The sequence below is a fragment of the Bemisia tabaci genome, chromosome 7, assembly GCF_918797505.1.
Source record: "Bemisia tabaci chromosome 7, PGI_BMITA_v3".
NCBI lineage: Eukaryota > Metazoa > Arthropoda > Insecta > Hemiptera > Aleyrodidae > Bemisia > Bemisia tabaci.
The window spans coordinates 33,655,656-33,670,198 of record NC_092799.1 but is presented as its reverse complement, the minus strand read 5'-3'; the positions used below and the strand labels follow the sequence as shown (position 1 = coordinate 33,670,198).

General features: G+C 41.1%; 1 long non-coding RNA gene across 1 annotated transcript in view; it reads right to left on the bottom strand.

Moving 5' to 3' along the window:
- LOC140225027 (uncharacterized) overlaps positions 1–5,640 on the bottom strand; it is a 69,541-nt gene extending 63,901 nt beyond the window's left edge. The window contains exon 1 of the long non-coding RNA XR_011900222.1: positions 5,419–5,640. This is a non-coding gene — a long non-coding RNA (uncharacterized lncRNA). The remainder of the gene's footprint in view (positions 1–5,418) is intronic.
- Between the last annotated feature and the right edge of the window lie 8,903 nt (positions 5,641–14,543).

The following is a 14,543-nucleotide window of genomic DNA, read 5'->3' as shown; positions in this document are numbered from 1 at the left end:
TATCGGAGCCGGTTAGCGATCGGAAGCCCGGTAGCTTTGAATTCGGCTCGTTCCGCGCGGATGGCGTTTTCGATTGCTCAAACGACAAACGGGAGTCTTTGATTCCGCATTCCGGAACCACCCTCCCGGCCGCCCCCGCTCGCCGGGAGCTCGTTTTCGGCGTCAACTGTTTGATTACGTCGCGACTGGGGAGGCGATAGTTCACTCAAAGAGTGTCGACGATCGCGCCGAGTCCAAATTCCGCTGCAAACAACTTCTTCTCACTTCGCCCGGGTTCGCGAGCACTGCTCCCCTGGTGCCACCTCGGAGCAAGGATGAGGATCTGAGTGCGGGGTCTCTTGTTTTATTTGTTTTTTTCTCCTTATTATTTTCGGGGAGAAAGGTAAGCGAGTGTAGTTCGCCATAACTAGAGTTCCTTTATACCCAGAGTTACGACATCTCAATTCGGTCGGGCTTGGTCAAGGCTTGGTTGGGCTGAAAGTGCACCGAAAAAATAGTGAGGTTGATTTAACATTCTGGATGTAAAAAAAGTGTGCGAGAACTCACAAAATGCTAAATTACCCGCTATGGCAGTTAGTTTTACATCTTGACATTGCTAAAGTAACTGCTTTAGCGGTTAATTTAGCATTTAGTAAGTTCTCGCACACTACTTTTACATCCAGAATTTTAAATTAACTTTTTTTTTTCAGTGAGGCCTAAAAAAATCCGTTTCTGATTGGCTCTCACTCATTCAGTCACAAAAGAGTCCACCAAGATGATGACTCAAATGTAAACAAATAAAATAATAGAAAAATAGCCTATTTTTGATTTTTTAAGAGTAAATTGTTATTTTCATCGTACCGAAATGAAACTAGATTGAAAAATTATTCACAAATCGATCTCATTTTATTTTATTGCAATTTCTTTGGTTAGGTTTCGATCAGTTTTGTTGATGTTGTTGCTTTTGGATGACAGACATCGCAATATTTCTTATCGTTATCCCTCAATATCGTTCGTTTGGGTGCACACTTTTGTGACGCCATGGCCAGCCCAGGACAGCTGATAATCGAGATGTCTTAACTCTGGATAAGGGACTCTAGTTATAGCTTGAAGGCGTGGATGAGTAGCCGAGGACCACAAATAGTTCAGTGGCGTGGCGTGCTTTGCGATGTATCGATTGATACGCCACTCAAACCTATGAAAAAAGATCGATTATTAGGGTGTTCGCAGCGAACACCCTAATAATCGATTCTTTACCATAGCTTCAAATGGCGAGATATCGATAATCGACCATGAATTACGCCTTTGAAATAGTTGCGCGCAGTGGTTTTGCATCTTTTGCTCACGATCAGTCCCGCAGAGTTCCCATTTCCCGGAACTAGTTCCGAATTCCAGAACTTTTGAGATTTTCCTGAATTTTCCCCGGAACTTTTGAAATTCCCGAAATGTACCGGAGCTTTTGCATTTTCCGAAACTCTCCCGGAACTTTTGAAAAAATAAAAAAAAAATCCCGAAATTTTTGACGGTCATAGAATGGGAGAATTTGGAACAAAAAAGTTCCGAATCTCGGAACTTTTGACGGACATGAAAGGATAGCACTGCAGTTCCGGCAGGAAACTTACGTATAAAGTCTCTCTTTTTTACACACTTCTCATTCTATCGATTTCGCTTTCAAAAACGGGATGACAACATGAGCAGCTTTGGAGTACGAACAGTTGCGTGCAGAGGTTTTGCCACTTTTGCTCAGTCCCGGCAAGGAACATTTCCGAGTGTTCTACCTGTTTTTCTCTCTTTTGACATTATGCGTGTTTTGTCATGTGTTTTGCATGTGTTGTGCATGTGTTTTGCATGTGCATATAATAAAAGACACGAGTAACCCTGCGTGGAAGATAAAAAAAATACACAAAAATAGCTCGAACCTCTCCTTTTATTTTTTATTACTTGTAAGTAGATTGGGGTCCGACGATTTTGATTTTATAAGTTTTATATTTTTGTTTCCTAGTAGATGAAGGGTTTCAGATCACCCCGAAACTTCTCAGTCTGGAATACTAATTTTCGGATGTATTTCGGAGCTTTCACTTTTTCATCAGCGTTCAAAATGCATCCGCAAAAAATCATATTCCACATGAACAATATTCCGTGGTCCTGGGTTTAAAACCTTTTCGTAATTCTGTCAAAAAACCACGCAATTTGCGGCTCCGTAAATTATTATTGTAGCATTACTTTTTTTCTTTTGATACCATGCATGGAGATGGAGAATTACAATCATTAAAAAAAATCCACACCAATGGTAAGCTATTTTGTTCAAACCAATCAATAAAAGGTTCCGTTCTGAATTGCTGCATTTTGTATGTCTTCAAGGAAATCTGGAGCACGATCAGGGCGTGCTCACCTTCATCTGGGTAGATATACAACACGCATTGAACGCAGAAGAAAAACGGGGTAAAAAAACACTAATGTGTGATCAATTTTCAAGGACAATTCTGTAATTTCTTCTACGATTTTAAATAGATTAAAACGCGTAATATCCAAAATCTAAGCTCAGATTCGGATTTCCCGTGAAAAACTGATGCGATTTCATGTATCATATGTTAGAATAGCGTGAAGGAAAGAGGTTTAATGACGTAAAAAAACACTAATGTGTGATCAATTTTCAAGGACAATTCTGTAATTTTTCCTACGATTTTAAATAAATTAAAACGCAAAATATCCAAAATCTAAGCTCAGATTCGGATTCCTCGTGAAAAATTGATGAGATTTCATGCATCATATGTTATCATAGCGTTGAGGAAAGAGGTTAAACAACGCGTATGAATTCTGTCATACCGCCCGTTTGAACTACGCCGCCGCGCTGCGCCGGTCGCCCGAGATGCAACCGAACGGGGCGGCGCGGCGCGGCGCCTAGTGGCGCTAAGCATTCCGTTTCGTCCTCACGATAAATTCTTATTCTTCCTCCTCCGCTGACCCACTGAGCACTACCCATGTTGCCACGTTGCATTCATATGCTCGAATCAGTATGTCTACGTTACGTCTCTTTCCTTCACGCTATGCTCGGGTATGATACATGAAATTGCATCAATTTTTAACGAGGAATCCGAATCTGAGCTTCGATTTTTGGTGTCACGCCTTTTAAGTCAAATTTTTTAAATTCAAAAATCAGAAATGACGGACGTAGCCTAAAATGCCATTGCGGCTCCTGTTCGATGGATTTTTCTGAAATTCGGTGTCAGGGTATGATAAATGAAATCGCATCGATTTTTTACGAGAAATCCGAATCTGAGCTTCGATTTTGGGTATCACGCGTTTTAAATCAAAATTCAAAAAATTCAAAATTCGAAAATCCGAAATGACTAAAGTGGCTTAAAATGCTATCTCGGCTCCTGTCCGATGGATTTTTCTGAAATTCGGTGTCAGAAGGTACTTTTCGACGGGAAACTCGAATTTTTAGTCAATTTTTTAAAATTCTCAAATCCAAGATGGCGGACGTAGCCTAAAATGCCATGTCGGCTCGGCTCCTGTTCGATGGATTTTTCTGAAACTCGGTGTCTAAGGGTATTTTTTGACGGGAAACTCGAATTTTTAGTCAATTTTTGAAAATATTCAATTCCAAGATGGCGGAAGTGGCCTAATATGCTATCTCAGTTTCTGTTAGTTCGAGTTCGGTGAAACTCGGTATCACGGGGTATTTTTCGACGGAAAACTCAAATTTCTAGTCAAATTTCCAAAATTCGTAAACCCAAGATGGCGGCCGTGGCCTAAAATGCTATCTCGGCTCCTGTCGGTTATTGTGAAACTTAGAAAAAGGGGAAATCATTCCAGTCAAATCTTCAAAATTTGAAAATGATGATGGCTAGAAACCAGAGCATTGTATGGCGGGTAATGGAAAACTATTTTTGGCAGGAACAAAGTAACCCGCTTCTTCATAGATAGCTTCTTAATTCACACTCACAAGTAAAGTGAAGAAATTTTGAGCCAGGATATTTTTTAACTGATAGAAGGTTTTCCATGTGAACTTTTGATGAGGCGCTGGCAAATTATATTCTATTTGTGGCAGGCCCGCCACAAGGGGGGGGGGGGATACTGGGTCCTTGGTACCGGGGCCCGTGACGCAGGTGACAAACCAATACGAATTCATGTGTAACCCTTGTCTCGTAGGGAAAAGTGAAAAAATTACCCTAAAAATTCCGCAAAAGGTGAATAAAGTTTCAAAAACACACTAGGGCACTATAAAATTTTTCTTACTTTTTTAGGGATTTTTATCTATTTTCAAGATTTTGAGTAGGTATAAGTAGAATGATATTTTTAGTAACTGCGTTTCATTTTCTTCCGTTGTCGGATGCTAGGAGCCTCCTGTCTGGGCATCCTCGACTTCAATGGCTTAACTCCCTTGCCATAGACGTACAAAAGGGGAGTCCAGGGGGGCCTGGTTCCCTCTAGAATTGAAAAGTCTCATCTGCCCCCCTCAAAAAAAAAATTTATAGATGTTTTGAATGCAACAATTCGAAAGTATTTGGTGCTGAAAGTAAAAAAAAGCGTAATTGTTTGATTTAAAATTTCAAAAATTTCCCGGGGAAGGCCCCCCGGACCCCCCTCTGTGCTAGGGGTCCGGGCCAGAAAACTGGTACCAGGGCCCGAGATGAGATGTGGCGGGCCTGCTTCTCAGGCATTTTTAGTGTATTTCTGCCTTGTTAACCAATTTTCTTGGGTTTTGTTTTTCGTTTAAGAACTAAATGATGATGAACATCAGCAAACACTGAAAACAACTCCGCCTATGGAAGCCGTACTAACGGGCTATATAGACGTAACGTCCGCGTTCCAGGCTCAGATGCCGAAAGTTCCGGGCGTAGCATCCAGAGTAGTCGAAGCTACGGCTCCAGCACCCGGAACTTTTGGCCTTTGAGCCTGGAATGGACGGTATGTCTATATAGCCCGTAACCTTTTTTTTAGCGATGGAGATCCGAACAAGAGGAAACTCAAGGTGATAGGGACGTATTTCTATCAAACAGACCTATGTGCAAGTGAGAAATATGGGGTATGCTCGTTAGTTCTCTAGCCGTAAGAGTGAATGAGAATAATGAAGCGCCAGTGACGTCATCGACAAGAAACCGACGCCGTTGCGGCTCGTGGTCGGCTTTAACTGATGAGCCCTGTCCACAACGCTCTCGTCCCATCCTGGCGGCTCATGAATCCCGCATTCAGTTGGCACATAGGTCTGTTTGATAGAATGTAATATCCCGCTTTTCCAATTCTTCAAAAGGAATCACGCACACTTTTACATTGCTTCCTGTGCAGCTTTCTAGAGCACACCCCATATTTCTCACCTGCACATAGGTTTGTTTGGTAAAAATACGTCCATTTTACGGATGAGGTGTTTTCATGTGTATCGAGTAGGAAAAATGAAACCGCAGAGTCAGGAACGGTGATTGTTCGCAATCTCACCTTTTTTTTGGTGTGTGGGAAGGATGCTATTTCTGGCGATCGTCAACGCTGCTCGGACTAAATTTCACCGGACCAGATGAGGCCCAGAGTGAGGCAAACTGGAATCACGAATAACTAGGGGAAACGGCAGGAGAGCGGCGGAGAGCCGGCCGCTATATCAGCGCGACTTAATTAATCGATAACATCAGCGCAAAGAAGCCAGTAATTTTTGTCAGTTAACAGTAAATTGACAGTCACGAGTAGTTGATTAATTGATCTTGGAGTGGTCGCACGAGGGAATAAGGGGCGGGGCGGGGGACGGATAGAGGGAGGGGGCGCTCGGCAAAGAGCTTAAACTGCACAACACTTGTCAATCGGTTTATGGCCTCACTAGCGCGGGCGCGGCCGAGGCTGGAAGCTTCAAACGGAATCGTTGAGCGGAACATTTTTCACGCTCATTTCACCCATGGAAAGAGATAAATCACATGCTCTTCCTTTTTTTCCCCGCGCATCGGCCCACTGTCCGCGCTGTGCTGCGTTGCCAGTTTGTGCGGTCATCAGGCGGGGGCAACAAAAATTCACTGAGGTGCTTACACAGTGAGACTACTGCCCTTTTAATCATTCCACTGCAGAAAGTGTGCCCCTTCCTGATAAGCACACTAAAAAAAGATTGGTAGAATTTACCATTCCTTCACGCGGTATTTCACGCAACGTGAAGGAATGGTAAATTGTACCAATCCTCAAGTCAATTCTGCAAGAGGAACGGTTACCTGTACCAGTATATAGTAACGCTTACCTGTCCTCTGGCCGAATTGACTCTGAATTAACGCCGTGTGAAATACAGCGTGTAGGAATGGTAAATTCTACCAATCTTTCTTTTTCAGAGCATTAGATTTCGGACGGTAACCTCCAAGGAGAAGAAAAAAAGTGTTAGGGGTTATTAGAGTTCCTTCATACTGAGAGCTGAGATAGTGCGGCTTGTGGATGTCACAAACGGGAATAAAGATTACACAAATCAGACGTTTACTGTAATCTTTGATCAGCCCATTCCCGAATTCTCTGTTTTCTCTGTTTTTCCTGAATTTTCTGTCTCTGTTCCCTCTCTCATTCCTTTGTCCCTTGTCGTAACCCCTATTCTTCGGTCCATTACAGTTTATAAGCTTTGCAATTGGTGAAACTGTAATCCTTATTCCCGTTTGTGACAGTGTGAAGGCCTATAATACGGGAACCAATCAGAAATGAATTTGCATTGTTTTTACTCTAAGTATGAAGGGACTCTCGGGAATATCCCCTAAAATTGTGGTACTGCCTCAATTTGTTGGATTATATGGGCATCTCAAATGAATTAGGTTAGTATCGTAACTCAAGTTATGGCGGTAGTACCGCAATATTTGGGCCAGCTGCCTGATCTATTAGGGGTACAACCACAAATATTTGGAAATGTCCATATCTTCCAACAACCCCTACTTATTTTTTTTTCATGTCGCTCTGCTCCTGAAGTGTAGAAAACGAACGTATGCTCTAGCATCAACTAACTCAAGGATCTAAAATTGACTAACAGCTCATGCCCAAAGAGATGAGTGGACCAATAAGAATTAACTATGACAAGATTGGCAACTTGTTTCCAACTTTCCGTCCAGACTGAAACGGCGCCAACGCCACTGAGAATTTCTTAGATTTTGTGTGGTTTAAAGAGAGAGAGCGTACCCCGTACACTAGCTTCACTTATCTTGCCTCTGAGGATAACTAACTAAAAGTGCTACCGATTTTTCCTCTGGCTATATGCATAAAAATCAGCAAAGTTTAGACAGACATTGCACAGTCATATTCCTGTAAAAATTACCTTTCGAACTTGGGAATGCTTTCACGTTTTTCTATGTAAGAAACGACGAATTGATCGAAAGACGTTCGCAGAAAATTGTCAATCTCGGAGAGAGCAAGGAGGCACGAGCGCCTTCAATTTTCTTTGCATGCAACACTAACATCCGAGAGGTGCGAATAGTTGCGTCAAGGCGTTAACATCAATAATAAGTCTTGTCCTCCAGCCGAAAACAGCGCAATCTCAGCTTCTACGTGTAATGCGCAGCGACACTTTTTTGTCTCAAAGTATTGGATGGGCAGACACTTAGAATCGGAAACTTTATCAGTGATTTCAGAATTTATGTTGCTAAGTGTTTTTTAAGTCATTTTTTCGATGAAAATTTTCACTGCCAATATTGGACGACATATTTTTTTACACATGATGGTATTTTTGTAAGTCATGAAAAATTTGTGTTTATTGTCCATACTTTTTCGTGTCTCAGTATCTCATCTATAGATCTCTTGACTTAGTGTCGTGGCAATTTATTTTTTCCCCCCTATAATACTCTTTAGTGAAACATCTTGAAGGTAACGCGTAATAACGCATATGGACGTATTTATGCTAAAAGGAACTATGTGTATAGGGTTTGCGTGGGACATAGTTCCTTTTAGCATAAATACGTCCATACTATGTCTCAGACGCGAGACGTTGTGATTGGACCGCGAAGCAGTCTGGGTGGGAACCCTCTAGTACTCTAAACATATCTTAGTACTCCACTCTGTGACAACCATTAATTAATCATAATTTATATAAATCCTTATGTGGATACGCAAATAGTGCACACAATAAACTAAACGAACCAAGTCGGTCTAAAAATGGCCTCAAAACTATATGGTCATCTCGAAACGACATGGAATCATCGGTCATCAAGATAGCCGTGGTAAAAATTGGCAGTAGAATCTGTGTTCCAAAATACCATAGACCCGCAGCCGGCTGTAAGATTTCCAATAGCTTCTATAGCCGGCAACACAATTTCTAATAACCTTTTATAGCCGATGGCGATTAAGCAACAGCCTGGGAATAAAGCTTATGCTAAACGTTACTAATTATGGATGCTAGGACTTAGTGAGTTTTTGGACTACCGCTCTCTTTTTGGGCCGCAGTATCTTGATTTAATTTGCGAGGAAAGCTCCGTACTTTTGAAGGATGCCTGTCATTCCTAATATATTGGAGCGCTTTCAATTTCGTATGATACTGTGCAATACCTATGGTGTGAAATAGTTGCTTCAAGGGCCGCGGTACGCTGCGGCGCGGCGCGGCGGGCGGGCAGCCAGCGCTGAACGCGCATTGGCGCCTACAAACCTAACAGGGATACTTCACGCGTTGCGCAATGCGTGAAGTATCCCTGTTAGGTTTGTAGGCGCCAGTGCGCAGTCGCTCCGCTTTGTGTTAGGCTCTAATATTCAATCTCGCGGAGTCAACGTTTTTCAACTCATGACTTTGAAATGTTTGCACACTCAGTATGGATTATTCTCATTTTAATTGATGAAAACAAATAATTATGTAGTAAAGGAAAATATAATGTGCGTTTTGTAAATATTATGGTGATTCCGTACAAACTTAAGGATTTACAAAGCACACGAATTTCTACACAATTTCTTATAGTCTTTTATAGCCGATGGCGAAAAAGCAACAGCCAGGCGATGTGTAAAGCCCGGCGACAGGAACTATAACCCGGCTGTTTAATTTTTTATCGCTTCGTGTAGCCCGGCCGTACGATTTTTTCCACTTTCTACAACCAGCTATAGGATTTTCTATCGCCCTCTTCAGTCGGCTATAAGAAATCCTATGGTATTTTGAAACGCAGCTCCTATCGCCAATTTTTACCAGGGAGTATACATAATCAAAACAGTTGGAACGTACCAAGCCATGAAATTAGATACCTGTCTCTAAACAAGTCACTTAATACGACTCAAAAATTACATTTCATCAACTCATTAATAAATAGATTATCTTTCAAAACATATAACCCTCGAACTTTTTGGAAAATAAAGCTTGATTGGCTAATTGAAAAAACTCGAAGTGCGTTTTGCTAAACTCATAGGTGAAACACGCAGAAATACTCTTAATCTTCGCTACAACGATCTTGAAGCTACCTAATGAGCAAATTTTCTTTAAAGCTCCGAACCTCCTTCGGAAGTTCCGTCCCGGTTTGTCTTATCTATCACCAATACTAGTGGACACCGTTGCTATCAGTTTAGACCAATTAGATCTGTAGGTTTTCGGCGGGTGCACCTTTTTTAGAACCACTTCTCGAGGTTGTACGAAAATCACGCACCAACGTTGCCATTCGTTTTAGTCATCGAATCGGAAGTTCCGAACTCATTGAAAAGTCGGGTTTTTGACGTCATCCACCGCGGTAGTAACACCCTTGGTTTCCTCCACCCTGTTTTCATTCTAGTTTCTCCTTGAATAACCAGATCGTTACTGACCTATGAAAGCAAGTTGGAAGAAACCACTGATGTCCCCGCACGTAGTGACCTACTGCGATGGATGACATCAAAACCCCAACTTTTCAATGGGCGATTTCTCGGTTATTCAAAGTAGAAAGTTGCGGTTTGGACGGATCTCATTATTTTTAACTAATCTGCAAGTATCGAGCATCAAAACACGATTCTGTGACCAGCGCAACTGACCCATTAGTACGTCATTATGTTTCGGTGGTTGAAGCGGGAAGCTTAAAATAACGCATATTTCTTACGCAGATTGGGAAGTTTAGAGCGTATTTTATATGGTCTCGATGTGCGCATCGAGATTTTTGAGCCATTTTACATAAAAAAGAACTCTTCTTTTCGCTTCAGCTGAAGTTTGCAACAGGCTCATCTGGCAACATCCAAATTTCCTCGGGACGTTTTTTCCAGCATGGCAGCTTAGTTCATTTTGTTTTTCCCGGGGCATTAGGCAACTTATTGCCGATCTCTGGCATCCGTGACGGCGATTCGGGCGGCTGGGCGGCTCCGCTAAACAAGAACAACGCAGCTCCAATGAAAACCCCGCGTTGGATACGCGGTTTTCGCCAGGCGCAGGAGTGCGCGGGAGCGATTTTCACATCGCCCTTCCGGGGGGGAGGGGGGGGGGGGGCTCGGCGAGAAAAACGTGTGTATAATGTAAACGATAGTTTTGAGCGAGCGAGCCGGCCCCGAAAATTAATATGAGAAGACGTTTATTGCCGGAACGATAAGGAGACTTGATTTATTCCTCGCGTTATCAATCATTCCCTTAAGTGTTTTGACATAAATGGGTTGCTGGTTTTTCCCCCGCGCTGCCTTTTCTTCTCGCCCGGCTAATTTTCCCGCCGCCGCCGTCGAGCTGTCCCTGAGACGACGTCGCACATTGGATCGAGTTCTTAGGAGAGGTCGGACAAACTTTGGAGACTTTAAACGCTCATAACTCCGTCCATACAAGACTTTGAAGTTCCAAAAGTGGTATCATTGGTTTTCTCGTGAAATTTCTTTCAAGAAACCCTAAAAGTTTAAAATATGACCGGAATGAACATAAGAATTTGTAGTTTTAGTCAAAAAGTTCATGTCCGACCTTTCTAATTGAATCGATCCACTGTGCGCCAGTTGGCGCGAAGTTGCATATTAGCGCCTACAATACTGCCGGAATACTTCACGCATTACACCAAAAGTCAAAAAGTTCATGGCCGACCTCTCTAATTGACTCGATCCACTGTGCGTCGTGCCCTTATCGGGAGGTTGAGGGAGGGAGGGGGGGGGGGTTGAAACTCTCGGAAGAAAATACGGGTTTCTCCGTAACGTGGGAGAGACGCGCAGAAGAAAAAAAAATAATCGATAAATAAGCATGCAATTCTGTTTGTACATTTATTTGCTACACATCATGCCCTGAAAATAGAGGTCAAGATTTAGAATATAAGAACCACGATAGGCGTTAATATCTTTGAAGTATCTCCACCCCCCCCCCCCAAACGTTGAAATATTAGCAGAATAATGTAATTTATTTAAAAATTCTTTCATTTTTTACAAAATATTGTTCTACTATTGTATTACAAAAATTATTTTGAAGTATATTTTAATTTTTTTTGTTGAAATAAAATGCATAAATAATTGTAAAAATTCTGTAAAAATATATCGATGGCTAATTTTGAAAAATATATTTCCTCGGTTGTGGCATCGATAATCTCCGCTTATGATCTATATTCATATTCGATATGAATAAAAAATCAGATTTTCTGTGAAATTTTCTCTCCCGTCCGAGATATTCGCGGAATATCTCGATGATACATTTGCGTTAGTTTCTTTGAAAGAACAGAGGATTATCGGAACGTTTGAAATAGTGCAGTGAAAAGACGCAGATTTTTTTTTTTATTTAACCTTAGATATTCGCAGTCAAATTGTTAAAAAGATACATGGAGAAAGCAATTTACTAGCTTTAAAAATATTAAGACAAGATCCTAAAAAAAAATTCTAAATTTTTTGAAAATAACACTTGTGCATTAGCAAGAGGACTCTCATACAGCGATGATTTCAGTTTAGAAGGAAAATTATATTTATTGATGATACATATTGATGGTGAAAGTACCAGAGCACGTGATTCGGTATGCGACGCTGCACACTTCCTGTTTTTTTTTTATTTTTTAAATAAAAAACCACTCAAAATTAATTTTCGAAAACTTCCCGGTTTTCCCCTCTGCGCAAATTTCAAATCGATTCTTTCTCCTTCAAAAAATAAAAATAAAATAGGAGCGGAGATTCTTAAACACCGCAACCGAAATAAGTGGTCTGATGGTTTTACCGTCAATATATAATATCAGAAATTTAATCCATGTCAAAATCCTTGAAAAAGGGACATTTATGACGAAAATTCACAACATGGAGACAGTGGCACCACAAGTGCGAGAGGAGTTTTATGGCATTTAAAAACTTAGGTATTGCATTTTTGCTTCCGGTGGGAGGATACATTATGAAGTAGCAGTTGCAGGGCGTGAAGCGGAAGGTGATGCGCACATAACCATTATACGTTATATTACCATTATACGCCATTATATTTTGGAAACACTCAGCGTTTAATGAGTAATGTTGTTTATGAAAACGTTGTCTGTTACGCGGCAGTAACAACGATTTTACACCCGCTAAGTGCTCATTGTCCCGAAAAAGTTCAACTTAAAAAGTTTATACTTTCCTTTTAAGCACGCCTACGTATTGGAGAGGCAACATAAACATTTTTTCTACCTCGAGCTTCGATGAGAACTTTTTCACGAGCGGACTGCCAGCCGTTGGTATGTAATCATTATAATCTAGATCAGATTTTACCGATGCAAAATGTTGATTTTAGTGTCCGCGTGATGCAGTCTCTTCGTGACTAGAGTTGTTTTGCCCTTCGATAACCGCAAATGAAGGACGAATTTCAGGTTGAACCCATGATTATAACACATTTTAGTTTTGATTAGTCTTTGATAATCCAGATAATTAGATAATAATGGGAATTGAGCTAATAATGTCACAATATTGTCAAACTTTTCAAGAATAACATTTCGAAAACGTGTATTTTATGAACGCTTTTATGAAAGCTATGGAAGTATTTTCTGTTGACTATTGGGTGAATATTCAAAAGTCAGTATTTAAAGATCAATACTTGAAAAACCTGTTTAGTTCCATCTTTAATGAAAGTTAAAGTAAAACATATTAAAAGCATAATCCACGAAACATGTTAAAAATCAATCAAAATCAATATTGCCGCAAGACATTCCATTACACAACTGGCAAAACATTCATATACACTGAAAAAATGTTGAATAAATATTGTTAAATAGCGCAAGTAAATCCATAAGTCCCTCAAAATCTAGAGTTGCGCCGTCGCCACCTCGGATCGTAGGTGGCTTAAGCGAGTAGGAAGATCTTACTATTCGTAAGGTTTTGTGTACTTTTTACACAATAGTAATTCCTAAATTCCTTTGTTATATTCCTTCTGTCGTTCCGTTCGTTCCCTCTAGTGCCCTTAGTTTCATGGTCCATTACAGTTTATAATCTTTGCAACCGGTAGAAGTGTAATCTTACTGCCCGTGTGAGTGAATCGCGCTATTATGAGTATAAAGGAACTTCAATGACTCCATGTTACCATTTTAGCGCTGACTTAGTACCAACACATGTTATAGCCAACAAATATAAACATTGAATTGCGCACGTGTTAGCGAAATACATACATAAAATTTACTCCAACAATGCACTCTGGCCTTCTGTGATCCAAACGTCACATGCGCCTATCATCCCAGAGGATATAAGACAACTGACAACGCACCATCTCTTCGTCATTGCCCTTCCATCATTCCTTCGTGGGAAGAGAGGTTGCTCAAACAAGTTTTGGATCGAGCACTACATGGGAAAAGTTTACTTGATACTGCCTAAATAAGTCTGTCTCAACTAAGAAGCGTCCAAAAAGCTTGCTCACAGGAATTCAATCTCTCAGTTCAAAAATACCCAAATCGGGTGTTTTACGCAGAGACAAGAGACCTTCCACTAGTATTTTGGCCATGGTGGGAGCTTTTACTTTCGGGACTTCAGCATTCTACTATTGACTTACCTACATGGTTGATGTTCAACAACGTGTTGGCTGTTCTGTTTTGCAAGCAAGCCTAAAATGGGCGAAGTTTGGGAAACTTGTTTGGCTCAGGACGTCACCCGAAGCTCATCAGCCACCATGTAGGTAGGATAACAGCCGAAATAAAGATGATGACTGTTGCTCCCTTATAATGGAGATGTTGCATGTGTGAGGAATTTGCGATTTGACTATTGATTCTTACGTAAAAGTTCCCGAGAAACACGATGGTGCCACTGGTTTTCTCTGAAATCAACTCCCAAGCTCAAAAAAAGCTCTCGAGTTAAAGCAGAAATGGAGGGGATATCCCACGCTATCCTGAGAGTCCACCTCTCTATCAAGACAAACTCTCCATGCAAAGATAGGGAGCAAATAAATTAGCAGTGATGCCATGTTTTCAGTTTTAGAGTCCCAAATAAAGTGGCAGCCCTGTCAATGTATTTGCTCCCTATCTTTGCATGGAGAGTTTGTCTTGATGTGGATGTGGACTCTCAGGATAACGTGGGATACCCTTCCATTTTGGCCTCAACTTGAGAGCTTTTTTAGAGCTTGGAGGTTGATTTCAGAGAAAACTAGTGGCACCACCGTGTTTCTCGCGAACTTTTACAAAAGAATCAACGGTCAAATCGCAAACTCACACATGCAACATCTCCATTGTCCATAAGGAATTGTTGAATCCCCGAAAGTAAAAGCTTCTACCTATCGCCACGAGGCCAGTGCAGGGTCTCTT